Here is a 17,645-nt window from a genome sequence, read left to right as displayed (position 1 = left end):
CGATGGTAGAAAAACCATTCGTAGAAGTAGTTTAACATACATGCAAGTATGTTTATTTTACTCATGGGCATTTTGAAATAAAAGTGACGCCATATGTCTGTCTCTGTTTTTGCAGTTTTTGGAAAGGTACTTCATCCTCCTTGCCTGCTGATGATGGTCAGAGGGCCTGGTGGCACCAATTGCATAGCAGCCTGCCGTCTTGGAAGCTGTTGCTACAAAGTAGCTTGCCACCCTCATTGTGTGTATGTGCATGAATGACTCGATGTCTGAATGAACTGTTAAGGGCTTTGCGCTTCTCAGACTTAATAAAGTGTTTTATAGGTGCAGACCAGATGGACGGAAATACTCTGATAAGGGCAGCAAGCCAAAATATTTTAGTCTGCAAATGATGTCAGGTCCTGTTACTACTAATGTTGCTCATGCTTTCAACTAAATCTTTATGTATCTTCAGACTCATTGACAATTAGCCTTAAACTTTGCAATAAATGGACAGAAAGATATTAAAAGAAGTTCAAAATGTGAAATTTGTAAAGTTATGCTTCTCAGATCTTTGTAAATACTCCTGTTAATTCGTCAAAGGTTTGTTTTACTTTAATTTTCCTAAAATATACAGTAAAAATGTTTTCTTAAGTATATGAACCAAATAGTGTGTCTTAATTAGGGCTGAGAAATTCATTTAATTTACAATATAATCACAGTTTAAAAAAATGCTATATTTATATTGCTGAGACTAACTTTCTAAGAAACTAACTTTCTTGCTCCAGCCCTTTACATTTAAAGTAAGTTTGATGCCACACAGAAAGGAGGCGAGTTGCAGTTAGCCTGTGGATTCAAACATGCAATAATAGACTCTGGACAAGGAGGCATTTAAGGACATGAAAACATTCAACCCCTCGAGTGAAACACCATTTTCAACCGATATTGAAATCGCAATTTAGGTTGAAAAAAAATCCCCAATTAGATTTTTGGCAAAATTACCGAGCCCTAGTCGTGATTAAGTTGCTGATGTTCTCCTCGTTTTGGAAATGTTGTGTTAAAAAGACTTTAGCCAACAAGAGTAATGAAAGTAACACAATAAGCTCTGTGTCTGAAAAGGATAAATACGTCCATTGTACCGGTGTTATTGAGCTGAGCTCCAAGTGTGACTAAAGGGTAATTTCCACCCCAAATCGTCATGTCAGCTGTCTGTCATTGAGTGCCACTGACCTCACCCTGACCTGTTGCTGAGGAGGGTGTTGTTGCCCGAGGCCAGATGCAACCAGTTTGGGTAAATTCTTTGGTATTATGATATAGTTTATGGAGAAGGAGGGAAACAGAAGTTGCCCTTCAGGCAAGTAGCCTGACTGAACGAGGAAGGAACCTTATGTGTGCTGGAGAGAGCTGAGCAGTTTTCAGGCATTTTGCTGCATATTACATCTTTTTTCTTGCTTTTTCTCTCCCCCTTGCTTCATTCTTCTTTGCACAAACATTCCGAACATTTAGGAGAGGCTTTAGCAGCTGGAGTCAATTCTTTTTTTTTTTTTTTTTTTACAAACCACAGCCCAGTGTTATCCTCATTCCCTCCTCCACATGGAAATAACTCTGCTTCTGGCACTGGAAGACTCCTCTTCCATCCTCTAAAAAAACATTGGCGACTTTTCTCAGTTGGGCTAGACATTGTTAGGTTATTGTTCAGATTTTAACGGCATAAAGACTTCAGAATCCGTGTATCATTCGTTCTTTCTATTTTCAATTGCCAATCAAAAAACAAAAAATAAAAAATTGACTGGTTATTTTGTTTTTTGTTTTTTATCGTTAAACCAAAAACGAAAAAAGGATTGGTTTTTCATATTTCAATTCTAAGCTCAGATCAAGAATACGAAATGGAAAAACGGACAGCAACGCAGAATTTGATTTTAATATTTAATCGGTACAGTTTACATGACCCGGAAGTTTGGTGGAGCGTTAGCTAAAAAAACAATTGGCTTACTCCCACCACGTTCGATCAAACTGCACCAGATAAGGCAGTCGGACCTATCAGCCATGGACAGTTACGTTTTATTTCGAGGATCCAAGCGTGTGACTCTTGAGGAGGACATGACAACGGAGAAAATTTGCAGGATTTTCCAGGTATAACTTTTTTCTTGAAACTTTTCTGTGCACTGTACTTTTAACTAGCAACAACAAACAGCTTCTCGATCAACATAGTGTGTGGTTCTAGCGTCGCCATGGTAGCCACTTCATTACCCCAACTGCTGCGCAAAGAGCTATTTCCGGGTCACGTAAACTGTACCGATTAAATATTAAAAACAAATTCTGCGTTGCTGTCCGTTTTTCCATTTCGTATTCTTGATCTGAGCTTAGAATTGATATATGAAAAACAAATCCTTTTTTCGTTTTTGGTTTAACCATAAAAAACAAATAACAAAATAACCAGTCAATTTTTTATTTTTTGTTTTTTGATTGGCAATTGAAAATAGAAAGAACGAATGATACACGGATTCTTCAGTTTCCTCGCTCTGTAAACCCAACGGCAAAGGAGACAACAAGCGAGACCAATAGATTGCAGTCTCCTTTAAAAGAGAGTAGTAATGTAGGGGTGGGATGACTTTCACACTCAATTGCTGTCTCATGATTGAGGCTTCTGGAATACTAGGAGAAACTTCGCCCAAACATCACACTTTTTCATTACAGTAAATCACTATATGGAAGACACATGATAATCACCGGATTAAGACTTTTTTTAAGAAAGTTTGGACAATCTAAACTCAGAAGCGATTCTTTTCAATTCAATCTGACCTCATTTTGTTGTTAATAAGAACAGATTTAGGAAGGATGTTTCTTTGAAGTCGGCGTCTACCTCTTCTTTCCTGCACAGCTGTTACATCAGACGGAACTTGGACAGTTGAGTTTACATCTCGGCCCTTCAAAGCCAGCCCAGCTCAATTTCCTGGCTTTCTCTGGTTCAGGCCAAAGCCTGACAGTGTGAGCTGCTACAGGAGTCTCAGGAAACAACCACATCAAATGGTCCGACGGCCAGAAAAGATACATGTGGGTCGCTATAGGAATTTGTAGTGGCAGCAAAAACGGACGGATTGCATGTTTTACCAATAATAAAATGTGTTTATACCATGCAGTGCTTTCAGGTTCACAAGACAAGGATTTCACATTCGAATTCCAACAGCTGCATTTTGCAGTGGCACAAAAGAAACACACACATGGTTTATTTTCACAGAGATCTGAGGGAGGACTGATATACGATTCGTCCTCCGTAGTGCTGGCTCCGTTACATTTCATGCTTTTCAGACCAGCTTTGATAATCCAATGAAATACATCAAACATATCTGAAACTGAAAATCCCCATCTGTCACTCCCTGCTAAACCCATCGTCAGTTAATCATTGGTTTAGGAGATGGGTGGCCACTTCCTGTGCATCACACAACTGATTGTGAACGGAAATAGACTTTTTCCTCTCAAACAGAAAACCTAACATTCAGGCTGAAACATCACCCTGCTCAATTAGAACTAAATTTAAACTCCTAGTGATATAAAACAGACTCCTGTGGCTCCCATTTTGTTTATGCAAAGAGAAAAAAAGAGTTCTGCTATAAAATACGAGCTAACGAAGGGCCAACTACACGTAAAGTGGGCCACAGCTGTTTTGTAGGGCATTTAGTCTGTTTTTCACAGTGTTATGAATCACTCTGCCTCCCAGCTAGGATTTTCAATTAGACTTGTTCTTCAGCATTAATAGAGATTAGTAAAAGACGTAAGTGAAAACTCATCTTGTTAGATCAACATCATTTATTCATTAGTAGACTTTTTAAAACAATTCTTTTACGCCTCTGATAATCTGTGATGTTTCTGTTCAGTCATTTTCATATTTAACAAGTATTTTACATCTCATTCTGCTGCTCAGCTTTGATATTTTCTGCTTTAAAATTGACTCTTTTATATAATATCTATATAAAAATATAAATATATTTATGCTGACAGCATTTGGATACTCTAATCAGGCAATTACTTTACCTGCACTATAATTCTGCCATCTTCTAAGGCAGGATAATGCAGCACTAATAATGCTAATTAAAGGGCTGTACCATTTAAAATCTGTTTGCTATTATTTGATGTATGTTTTTTTAAGTTGACTTACCAATGCATGTTAAAGCCAGTTATGATTATATATTTATTTATATATATATTTATTTCATCAAATAAATAAATGTAATCAAACAAAAACTTCCAAATATTTTTAATATTCTTTTTTTTTGTTTCTGCATTGTTTATTTTATTTTATTTATATTTTCTTTTATTTTTTTTTCCTACTTGCTTTGATTCTTTTTTTTATCTTCCTGTATTTTAATCATGTAAAGCACTTTGCATTTTCTTTGTACTGAATTGTGCTATACAGATAAATTTGCCTTGCCTTGCCCTTCTAACTCTTACAATAAACAGTGCTCCCAAGTAGCAACTAGAAGGTAAATCTTGGTAATAGTAAACATTGCTCTCACTTGTTACTTAGAGGAAAGATGTCCAAGAATGGACACCACGGAGTATCCTTCTTTACCAGCAATTGTTTCCTGCCTTTTATTTAAATTTTATATTAAATAGGATGTTTGTTGTGATGCGGCCCTGGCCACTTTGTTAAATGATGTAGATTAACCCAGCATATTGAACCATGTGTTACAAGACACATCCAGCAGAACCTGGCTCAGTCTCATTCTTCATCTGCCACAACCGACTTTGGGGTTAAGAACACACAGTAGGACTTTTTTTTATTATAAAATCACGTTTTTGGTTTAATCACTATCTTATAAGGTAGTTTTGAGAATAATTTCAAAGTCCAAGTTTGGTAGACTAAACCCTTTCTTTATGTAAAACTGTACTAAATAAAGAAAAATAAAACAGACAATTTAGGCTAGAGATGTCCCGATCCAGGTTTTTGCACTTCCGATCCGATACCCATATTGTTTTTGGACTTCCGATCCGATACCGATACTGGCCGATACCAGCCTATCCGAGCATGTATTTAAGTTAAAGTATTTAGCCTTAGTTGTAAGACTCATGTTGAAAAAGGTTTTAGTACTCTTGATAACATCTAGCCAGCTGAATTAGGTGAGATTGAATAAAACACAATGATTGGTAACAACAAACTTACCTGTTTATTAAGAGATAAACACAAACTGGACAAAATTATGAATAGCAATCTGAAATTGCACAGTGAACATTAAAACCGTAAACAGTTAAAGGTGCAAGTATTACTGTAAGTTTTAATAAAAATGCAAAACAGACAAGAGTGGAACATAGTCTATTACTGTAACTTAGAATCAGGACTCTACTCTTGAAAAAAGACACTGCTTAAAAAAAAAATCAGTGCAAATAATATTGAACTATTACACAAAAATGCCTTATACTCCCCAATCTCCTCCACTAATAATCCCACACGGCTGACATTTTCCCAGCTATCTTCCAATTCACCTGTTTTAATGGTTAGGCCGGGAGACAGACCCAAAAAGACCTGTGGGTGTGTTGAAGGTGTTCTGGGAACACTGGCGCAAAATAGTGGAATGGATCGTTTCAATCGGCGAAACTGGAAAATACTGACCAGATTTTTTTTTTTAAACTGGATCGGCAGTCTGGATCGGCATTTCTACATGCTTTGCCGATACGCATTTTTTTGCCAATATCGGCGTCCGATCCGATACGTGGATCGGATCGGGACAAGCCTAATTTAGGCCAAAGATTCTGTGAACAGATTTTAATTTAAATCTTAAATCTATTGAAAGATCAAAAGGGCAGTGCTTTTGATGCCTCTTCCCACATCTGGCTTGTCTAATTATATGGCATCTTTTATTAAATGCCTGTGTTAACGTGGCCTGTTTGGGTCCAGTGACTGCCTCTGGCTTCGATGCTGCCCGCTGACCCCTCGCTGCTTGGCTCTTATACTGTTTCAGGTGATTGCCTTCAGCCAAGCAAGTTCCGTCAGCTACTGGTTATTGACTTTGATTGGTGGGTAATACTTCTTTGGAAAATCAACATAGAACTACAGTTTATAGAATATGACCCAAACAATCCATATAACCTCCTCATAATGGCAAACTTTCTACATTTACAATCCTTCACGATCTAATATCGTCACATCGCGCACAGCTAGCCCAGAGTATTTGAACTAAAACAAAAAACACAGAAGTTCTACACAGAAGTGATCCAGTATTTCTCTCTATGATAAAAACAAAAAAAAATATGTTGGTAGTAACTTCTTTAGTGACTTTATTTAGAGAGAAGCAGAACTAAACATATTAGGTCTATCGCAGTTCGCAGAAAATTGTCAAAACTGAACTCCATGTTACTTTAACAGTAAGGGAGTGAAAAAAGTTATAACTTCCGTAAATAAATTGGAACCTGTTGGATAAGCAAGATTTAAATAGGTTGGTGTTGCTCCCTTGATCCCTTCAGCATGTTCAAGCCTGTCTAAAGGAATATTAAGATGGACTGTATCACGTACAGCACCGAAAGCAGGACTAGTTCTGACAAGTCCATTATCTAAGACCATGAGAATATTAAGAGATTATAAACAGGACTGTTTCGGTGAAACCAGACTAACACCCTTCAAACCAGTCATTCCTGAGTAAATACTCACACAATTGATTTGCTGCTTTCTTCTCAAGAATTTAACAGTAGATAAGCAGAAAAAATAAGATATAGGTCTTTGATTTATCAGGTGATCTCGATGCAGAGAATGTTTCTAAGGTACTTACATTTGATTTCAGCTACCTTAAAAGCACATGGTTCATAACTATTAACTAAGAATGAGTCAATCCTGTCTAAAATGAGGGAATCCATTCATAGTAAAGTTCTTTTATAAAGCAGAAAGCTTAACTTAATTAAACAGTTTAAACAAACATCATGTCTACTCTCACCTTCAAAACGTCCTCATTTACTGAGGGTGAGGTAATCAGAATGCAAAGGATAGTTAAAGGAATTCTAAATTATTTATGAGAAAAAAATGTAAATATAACACCAGCCGTTCCCTTCCAGCAGTTAATCAGCTAACACTTTCTAAAAAAGTTACTGACCTGTTCTAGTTGTGGAGAATATTAATGTTGTTGTAAGACCAAGGAAAAAGCAAAAAGTTGATACCCAGGCATTAGGGAATCGCCATTCTTTATTATACAACAAAGAAGTAAAAATCATTTTGTCTTTCAGATCCGCAATAATATAAAAATCATTTGGTTGTTTTATTAGAAATGTTTGTTTTAAATACTAACCTGTTCAATTCCATTCAGTTTATTTATATAGTGCCAGTTCACATAGAGATAGAATGAAGCAGAATGATGAAAAAGGGGTCCCTATGTTCAGGTTATTGATTATTCAAAATGAAATAGTTTTTGCATATTAAATAGAAAAAATATATAATCTTATGGCCAGTAAATAATGTCAACTTGGTCATTTTGACCTGTGTGTCAAAATAAATATTAAGACCACGGACTTTCAGAATGTAGACTTACAAATGATTTGCCACTCAAAAGTTCAAAGGTATCTGTCTTTCCAGAGATGGGTAGTAAATAAATACATTTACTTGAGTAACAATTTGAAAAAAAAAATTGCATTTCGGAGTAGGTTTACTGTGCTGTACTTTACTTGAATAATATTCTTGTAAAGTGTTGCTACTCCTACTCAGTGGCGCAACTACTCGCCAGTGTAAATTGTAGTAGCATCAGTTTAGCATTTCATCTCATTATGCACAGCCAGTGACGTAACATTAAAAATCACACAGTAAAGTTTCAGTGTGACACCACAAGATTTTCTTGGGCCCCATCTGGCCCCCCCATATGAATCATTTCTTGAGGCGCCAATGGTTTGACTGGAGTAAAATCTCTGACTACTTTGTCCTCTGTGAGTAATTTGAACTAAATTCCAAAATCAGGTAAACATACTAACGATTTATTTGCAAATCGATTAATCTATCGATTATTTTTTCCATTAATATTCAGACAGCAAAAGGTTCATTAAAGAAGATATTTTAAGAAATTAAACCAGATGAAACTAAGACTTTTCCACCTGAGGAGCAAACATATTGCAGATGATTAAGTCTGGATAGAGATTATTTACAAAATGAAAAGTTTTTTTTTAAATGCATCTTAAATGCAAAATCATTATGTATTTTTTTTTTTTTTTACAATTTTGATATAATTACTGCTCTAAGTGGATTGCTATGTCAGCTAAAGGCATGTTTTACAGTCTTTATACTCCAGTTAATTAATCAATCTCTAAATTAGTTGAGGATTATTTCAATTATCGATTAATCACAATTAATCCGATCAATTGTTTTAGCACTAAAACATAGTAAATATTAACAGTGGAAGTTTGTAACCCGGTCATAACATATATATCTTTCTCATTGTAAGGATCAGTTTTCTAAGTTTAATGTTGGAGAAAATTTGTTGAAAGTATTTCTTCTGCAAAAATCTGTTCTTTATCTTCATGACATTTATTTGTATTCTTTAGTCATTTCAGTCTTTAAAATGCCAGAACTTGCACATTAAGTCTGTTTGCAGGCATCATATATAAACATTACTCTAGTAGCATTTCTACCAAATATTTTTACTTTTGCCTAAATAATATCTTGGGTGACTTCTTTTACTTGAGTAAAAAAATGTTAAAGTAGTGCTACTCTTAGTTGAGTACAATTTTTGTGTCTCTCTTGGACAGAAATAATAGAAAAACAGCTTTGGTTTAACATGTGTAACTAACTAGTTATCTTCTGAAAGTCTTACTTCCTATTCAAACATAGCCGCCTGCCTGGATGACCTTGTTAGGAAACCCATAAATTAGGTTCTCACATCTCTGCTTACTCTGAGTTAATTGTAAAACCTCAATAAATAAAAACAATTAACTTAAAGTTTTTCATGTGGTTCAATATTTTAAACCAAACATGACTGATATTGAACCCCAGTGTAAGATTAGTTATGGTGCTTTAACTGATTCAACTAAATAAAACCTCTAAGATTCTAAATAGCTGATTATTATTGGAGTTTCTTTGTGATCTCTACTCCAAAAGGATCTAAAATCATGTCTGGCATACATGGCATGTCTGAAATGCAGTTAATGGAAGTTAGTTAAGCGGAATAGATAGAGGGTGTTCTCCTTTTAGTTTTTCTCATTGGGTAAAACTATGAACTGTTAACAGAGAAATACCCTTTTATGTGTTGTTCAGAATCAATTATCATAAACTAAAAGGATCCTAAGCGCAGATTGCAGGAGCTCTCCATTAACCTAATTTCTTTCCTTATTTCCTTTAGCGCAGTACATCCATTTTTCATTACCTGCTTGTTTCCTCCCTACAGCACTAGACTGTAAAATTACCTTGGCATTTAGACTGGCTAGAAGCAAGGTCAAATACCTCGGATAACGGCGAGGACAGAGGAAAACATTCTGATACGTTTGAAATCAATGATGTAAACTCAGAAGCACAAAGGTCAAAACAAGCTGAAGATACCTTATAAATAATGCTCTGCAGTGAGAAATTGCAGGATTGTTATGAAGAAAGGCGTTAATACCAGAAGCTGCAGCAGCGGCCCAGTCAGTGTGAGATGCAATGACAGGAATGACAAGAGTGTAGCTACATTTTAAAGTTATTCCCGTGCCTCCGCTCGCATGTTGGAGATCAGGCAGGCGCTGGGCTGCCAGAAACAAGGCCATGTGCAGCAGGCAGGCTTACACTCACCATCAAAGGAAGGATTTGCTTTAAGACTTGTAGATATTTCAGTGTTGGTCCTTTATGCCACAAAAGTAAACTTTTCCAGTCTCTTTTTAGATTTTATCAGGAGAATTTAAAACAACCATTCATGCTTTAACATTAGAAGATACATGCAGTTTGTAAAACTTTATTGCCTGAAAAATCCTTATTGATTATGCTCTCATTTGGAGTAGAAATGGCATTCTGATCCAAATCACTTTAATCACCAAAGAAGGTAATCAGTCTGTAACATTCTCCTTCATAAGAGTTCAGTTATGCATAAAACACATGAATCCACTGACTCAGATACATTGTGGAACTAATTAATGTGTGAATGTAAATAATATAGATTGTTCTTTAATGAACAAAGGCTTTTTCCTGCTTCTACAAACATTTTTATTGTGACGGACACAGCCATTGCTGTTTCTGGTCTGCCTGCCTGTGTGATGTGACCAGGTCTCTCAGATATTACCCGTATTGGGACCTAAACCACAGTAAGATACAGTAATATTACAGACAATGATTCAGCAGCAACAACTAAGACACAGGGAATACACAGAATGTCAATGATTTCTTTGCTATTGGCAGGTTAATGATTATATAGGATATTTCCTGCTGGTCCTTAAGGTCTCTGAATAGGGTGTGTAACATTGGTTGGATGGAAAATGGCATATTTGCTGTTCTATGAGCCCTAAAGCAAGCCTGGTTTAAAGCCCTAAAATGAAACGACAGGTTTTCTTCTTTTTATGGTATGCTCATGAATATTTAGATCAGCTGTGCTCTGATTGGTTGGTTTACAACGAGCGAAGCCGCTGAGAAAAGACGCATCATAGCAACAAGCACTCACTCACTGAGACATCAAATTGTTGATATGGTAGGGTGACCAGACGTCCTCTTTTTCCCGGACATGTCCTACTTTTCATACCTAATAAAATGTCCGCGGGGAATTTTAAAATCGTCCGGGATTTTGGTCGACTACAGTGCAACCCTCCTGACCCCAAATAAAGCAACATCCCCAAATTGACGTCAACTCAGGGCTTCGTTTTATGGTGGCACTTTTTTGATTTGCAGAGAAAGGAAGTGTCTATGGGGTTTGAACTTCCCTGTACGTCCATTTCACCCACTTAACTGTCGTTAATCATATAAGACAATGTAAACTTGGTTTTGCATTCTATGACCCCCTTAAGTATTTCCTTAGCAAGTTTTTGTCTTCATGTTTTGTTATTTTATTTTTTTTACCGCAAGGGCCTTTCAGTTCCTAGTACTGGTTTTTATATTCACACAATAAACGTTTAGCCAATAGAAAATTAGTTTGGAGTTATATTAAAATAGTGGCTTCTGGGCTTTGTCCTTCCTGATTAGGGGTGAATATTGACTTGTATGTTGCAATACGATGGACCACGGTACGATATTATCACGATATTGCAATATCACTATATATTGCAATATTTCACCCAGCTAATCAAAATTAACTTTATTGATACAATAACAAGTGCTATATGTTCATTAGAAGATATATTGATCATTCAGTTATTTTTGTATCCATGTTATTTGGGGTTTGAGTCGGTCCACGTCCTCCACTGTGACCGCCTCAACTACAGATGATGGTGCTTTGCCGCACAGCAAAAAGACTCTACAGCGCTGTCTGCCAGAGTGGGGGGGGGGCAGAGGAAGCCAATTTTTCCTCATCGTTTTAGATTAAAAAAAAATTAAATCGATACTAGGAACTGAAAGATCAATGATATATTAGGGCAGCCGAAAAATAACTTAACTTATTTGGACTTTCGGTTAATGTGCAGTCTAATGCTGATTAACTTGGTTTTCAATTTAAGGCTTTAAATTTAACACTCTTTTAGGGATGTTCTAATGTTTTTGATTATGTCAACATATTAAAAATTTAATTCAAAAATATTTTACATTTAAAATTGTTATGCTCGAACTGAACTTTGTTGTACTCAACAGAAGATTCATCAAGAAAAAGAAAGACATGATATGCTCTAACTTCAGTGAAATGATTGTGTTTTAATTAGTGTTGCACCGATACTGATACCAGTTTCGGGCGGGGCCCCGATCCAGCACCAAAACGGTGGTATTTGTATTGGCGATTACTAACAAATAGGGCACCGATACCATTTTGCGAGCCAAATGTTTATTCAACTATTGTCACCCATTCCAGGTAGGCAATAAAAAATTCTGCTGGATTCACTTTGAATGAGTCTTTTTTTTTTGATCTGGATAGTGTCTTCAATTGATACATAACTGAAAGCAACTGAATTCATACATAGCTGTATTCACTAAAACGACTTTTGGAGGTGTTGCCATGAAAACAAATACTGGACACAAATATTACTATTACTAGTGTGGACAGACTGACAAAAAGATCTTAGGATTCATCAAACTTAAAATAACAAAATAAGGATAATCAGTGCAGTTTACATGGCCTCAGTGGTCCTTTAAAGCTACAGTGTGTAATAATTACAGGAATATACAGTCAGAAATGTAATATATTATACATAACTATGTTATTTATCATCATCTACGAGCTCAGCCTCTTAACCTTAATATTTGCGTTGCCTTAGAATTCGTTATTTATAATGACATAGGAGCGGCAGACATCTTTGCGCTACGGCAGCGCAGAGCCAACAAACTAGCGATTGCGAGATCGCCCATTACGCTCAAAAGTAACTACGGCCAGTTGAGAGAGATGAACTGAGACGGTACTGAACAATAGATGGCAGTATTAAAATTATCTATGTAAACAAACCTCATCACTTGAGAAGGTAGGTGATGCAGACGTCGTGGAAGACATTTTGTCCCGTAACGCTCGCCGTACTGTTGGGGGGGAGAAGCGGTGGGGGGGAGATGTTCATGTTGCTGCGGTCTGCAGTCTGGACGTTAGATGTCGCTGAAAATTACACACTGTAGCTTTAAACCAATGAAATGAAAAAATTCAAATGTATGACATTTCTCCTTTTGCAAATTGTGCATCTTATCAATTTAATTTTTACCTTCTTTGTTTTTAAAGCCTAAATGCATCCAAGCATCTGACTTGAAATGTGATGGAACTGCGGGGCGAATTTTCTCAGTGTCCTCCATGTTTTGTTTACGAATGACTCGTCACAATATCCCGCGGCCGGAAATGCTTGTGACACAAAGCAGCGGGCGTCAATACATCCGCAACGACATCTGCTGGACTGGAAGTTGTATTCCACTTGATTTGGCTGATGTTCGCCAACCATTCATGTATTCTATTTGTTCATTTTTTTAAATTAAGAATCGATACTTGCCGTCAAGAATCGATGCAGTAGATCACAAAAATTAGAATTGCGATGCATCTTCATGATGATTATTTTGCCACCCCTAGTCTTTTTCCTGCTTCACAAAGGTAGGCAGCAGCTTGACAAAGCCATGATGGCAATAATTTTTTTTGCATCCAAGTAGTATGCACTGCATACCATGAAGCTCTTCATATATACACACACACACATCAATTTCAAACAGATGATATCGGTATGGTATTGTTATCAGTCAATACTGCACAGCCAGGTATCGGGTATCGTATCAGGGGCAAAAGATAGCATATCAACACTAGTTTTAATAGGGAAGACCAGGTTATCTATATAGCATACTTCAGTAGCAAAATCATTCAAAGTCTTGTACAAGGATAAAAAGCAAAAAACCCTGCGGTGGCAATTATATTATACTGGCTTAATTGGGACTATGAGGTGTGAAACTAAAATAATCCAGATTATTATTTTTTTCATAAACTGAGAAGCTGTAATACTTTGAAAACTAGCCAAACATACTTTTATAGTGGAGGATGTATTGCATGTCACATCGATTCAAGGTTTATTCAGCTCTACTCCAAATGTCTTTACACTTAAAGAGCACTAAACTACTCTACAGAGTCCCTTATCATGATTACTTAATAACATTTCATATATACAAGTTCAGAGTGCTTAGAATCACATTAAGCAACTGTCTGTTGCCAAGACTGGAAGTTTGTTTGCCCGCTTTGTTTGGAAAAGCTTTATTTAAATTATATGAAAGGAGAAAATAGTTTGTGTTTTCAGTTGTGTCAAATGTGGCATTTAATTAGCCCTGTGTGATCGCAGAAACGTTGACGTGACGCCGATTAGAGAGCACTCGCAGCGAGCTGCGTGCTTTGTTGATTTCTTTTATCATCATTAAAAAGCTAAGCTATTGCTTTGCTGCAGGAGGATTTCCATTCCTCTTCTCTTTTATTAACTAAAATGCCTGTGGCCTATTTTCATCTAATGTACTCTCAGTTGCTGGAGGCCTTTTGTGTTTCCCACAGACAATCTTTTTAGTTACACAGCCTTTTGCTCCGATTAAACTGCTACAGCTCCATCTGTACGGTCTGCTGTCATGGCAAACCACTCTGCTTGAAATCAACACAAAGGGAGGAGAAAGACACACATGCACACACAAGTAATGCACCTGAATCAGAACAGAAAAAAACACCTCTTAAGGCTTGTTTGCTGTGCCGAGCTTTTCACACCCAGCAAATGTCTGAAGCCACCGCTTGACGCATCGGCTCTACTTCTGCCATTATGTGGCTGATGTAAACCGCCAGCCGTGCACTGTTAGCTGCTGAAGCACGTTAGAGGTTGGCTGATGGAGGAGATGAGCATTCGAAACAGGCTGCATTATTAGGTCCACAGCTGGAAGCTTGCAAAGCCTCTCATTTGTATTGCCGCGACGGGAACATAAACAACGGTGTAATCTCCCTAACTTCAATGATGTAATCAGCGGTAAAAACCCACGATGGTCTGCTCTGAATGGGCCCGCTGTGACTGATGCAATACGGCTCGTTGTGAGGATAGAGGCAGCTGAGCGATGCATGCTGTCAGTGTGAAGGAAATATGTCCATTGTCCTTAGCCACGTGGGGGCACTTCAGGTGAGATTACGACTTACATACTGATTAGTTTATTGATCTCTGCTTGGAAAGTTGGATAATGAGTCATGGCCAGTATTATCTTGGTTGACTGGAGGTTACAGATTATCCGGTTTATGTTTTAATAGCAGAAATGATCAAGTGGCATAGGTGTGAATGATTGAAATGGTTATTATGTGAAAATGATTTGCTCCTTTATTCTGTTTTAATAAAAGCACTTTGCATTGTCTTTGTACTGAATTGTGCTATACAAATACAAGGATAAAAAGCAAAGGCCTTGCCTTTTTGCCTTGCCTAAAAGCTACACCACATTATTGCTGTAAATGATACATAGAAAAACTACGCTGAAGGCCCTCTGCTAACTTGGAAAGTCAGATTCTTCAGACCAAACTGCAAATAAACATAAAGCTCAAAACTACTAATACATTAAAAAATGATTGTAAAGGTGGGCAGCCATATACACAGTTCTTCAGTTTTAGTTTTAAATAATGTGTGAAAACTCTGTTTTTTTGTACTTCCAGCTGGATGTTTCTCTAAGACAGAACCAGTAGTTCCAGTGCAACCCACTTAGCCTCTCATTCTTATTAGAATTAGAGTAAGATTTCAAAAATGGAATAGTTTTTCTCAAGTGGATTCTGTTCAATATTTTAAGAACATCTAATAAAAGCTCTACTAGGCTTCCTATCAAGGATTTTAAAGGGATCTATTACTAGCTTTTTTAATTAACTTGAAAAAGCAGCATTTGCTATACGTAAAAACTCATAGTTATTAAAAAATGATATGTATCCTTTTTAATTTTCACCCATGGAGTTTTCCATTTTTTTATCTATGAAATGCATGCTGGGTAGATGATGCCATTACTGTAGGGCTGTCCTAATCACTACAGTATATAGGGCACTATATAGTGGTTATGCATTCTAAATGAGTGTCTGAATGTCTAGTGGATGAAAAAGTAGTGTAATTGAAATGTCACACTGTGAAAAGTTGCGTCATTGTTTTTTTGGAAGATAAACACTCCCGCCGGCGCCGCAGAAGACCATCTGCTGAAGTTTTCGCGAGCTCTCGAATAGACTCCCCCTTGCGCTTTGACGGGAAACTGCTGTGCGTCCCTAGAAATTCCAGACCGACGGTGCAGAAGCATACCAGCAAAACTGGTTGGCGACCCAAGCGACATTCGATGTGTGCGGTTGCAGAAGTATAATCTGCCCTTAATATCCGCACAGTTGGTTTTAGTGACCTTGACCGGTGTAAATTTAGATGATGCCATACTGTGTCGCTGCCTCAAAGCTTCAGTCATCTGTTACACATGAGATATTCAATTCAATTCAGTTTATTTATATAGCACCAAATTCACAACACATGTCATCTCAAGGCACTTTACAGTTCAACCAGATCATCCAGTCAAATTAATTCAGTTTTCTATCTAAGGAAAACCAGTTGATTGCATCGACTCATTGACTCAAATACAATCCCTCACACTAAGCATGCTTGTAGCGATAGTGGAGAGGAAAAACTCCCTTTTAACAGGAAGAAACCTCCAGCAGAACCAGGCTCAGTGTGAGCGGCCATCTACCGAGGCCGACTGGGGTTCAAGGAGACAGAAGCAGAGATACAAAAAGCAGCTGTAAAAGGCGGCCCCGTCCAGGAAACACACAGCCAGGCAGACGAGCTCCGAGCCAGCTCCCATGCCAGAGGATGAAGAGAGCACATCCACTCAGTCACGGTCAGAGAAACAGGACCACACTGGAAAACAGGCCGATCTCCAGCATCTATAAACAAGGGTGTTGGTGGAAGCAGCACAGCTGATGTTTCTTTCTAGGATGGCGTCACAGTCGAACAGGAACAGATGATATCTGTTGAAAGGATGGTTTTGGCTTATAAACTTCAGTTTATATATTAGCTAAAGCTAACACCATTAGCAGAAGCTAACTTGAAATCAAAATTAAATAGTAAGATAATAAACGACAGCTGAAAGTGAAGCTGAAGCATCTTTCAGTCTGAGAAAATATTTGGATCCAGATGCTTGTAGTGAACAACATCAGTAAGTAACTATATCATAAGTCTCCATCTAGGTCCATCTGTTATTTCTACATTGTCATCAATTTCAACTTGCTGCAAAGCAAACTGAAAAAGTTCAACTGCACAGTGACTTACCAGGATGGTCTATGGTAACATCTGTCTGACAATAAGTTTATTTAAATTTATAAAAACTAAACAGCTTACAATGTTATTGTAATGATCTCAGAATGTAGGACCGAGAATTCAAGGCGAGACAGGCAGTGGGAAAGTTCAAAGCGTTTATTAACAAACAGGTGCGCGGGGCTGCTCGTCTCCTGGGGGGCGGATCTCTGCGGGATAGGAGAATACAGGTCAGTGACTGGATGTGGAGCTGAATACGACTTGGAGCAAAGTCACTGACTTGATTCAAAGTTCAGTCCGTTGGCGAAGAACTCTGCAGAATCTAGGAGGGAGGTTTGACCGCAGCTGGCGGTCTGGGGGCGCCCCCAGAGTTCCTAGAGAGCGAGCGGAGCGGGCGCCAGCCGATGCCGAGCAGCAACAGAGTCCAGAAGGGAAATCCAAGGCCGAAGTCAGAAGACAGTTCTAGGTTCAGAAGCCAGTAGAATCCAAGACCAGATACGACAAACAGAGCAGACAGGGGCAAGGCAAAAACTCGAGATCCTCAGGGCAGAAACTGGTCACAATCAGGAAAACAGACAGACTAAAGATTGACAAGAAACGTCTCACCAAAACCACACGAATCACCTGGCGCTGATGGGAGGCAAACACACAACTTAAATAGTAGAGGAACCAGGTGAAAATGATCGGCGACAATCAGCCGCAGAACCAATTAGACAGGGGAGCAAGGAGCAAAGGAAAAAACCAAACCATCAGCGTAACTTCATGACAGTTATTACTTAACAGTGAAAATAAATATTCTCAAACTAAGTCAATTGTTGTAACAAATTGTGCTCATTCATCTCCGCTGCCATCAGACTCTACAATGCGAC

At 37.7% G+C, this 17,645-nt stretch overlaps 1 protein-coding gene across 9 annotated transcripts in view; it reads left to right on the top strand.

Annotated features, from left to right (window-relative positions):
• Window positions 1-17,645, top strand: part of fbrsl1 (fibrosin-like 1) — a 458,506-nt gene that overhangs the window by 84,399 nt on the left and 356,462 nt on the right. The gene's annotated exons all lie outside the window — the stretch shown is intronic.

This window comes from Cyprinodon tularosa, unplaced genomic scaffold (genome assembly GCF_016077235.1).
Source record: "Cyprinodon tularosa strain WSP-4 unplaced genomic scaffold, ASM1607723v1 ctg88, whole genome shotgun sequence".
Taxonomy (NCBI): domain Eukaryota; kingdom Metazoa; phylum Chordata; class Actinopteri; order Cyprinodontiformes; family Cyprinodontidae; genus Cyprinodon; species Cyprinodon tularosa.
Note: the sequence above shows the minus strand (reverse complement) of the source record. Positions and strands in the feature narration are given on the sequence as shown.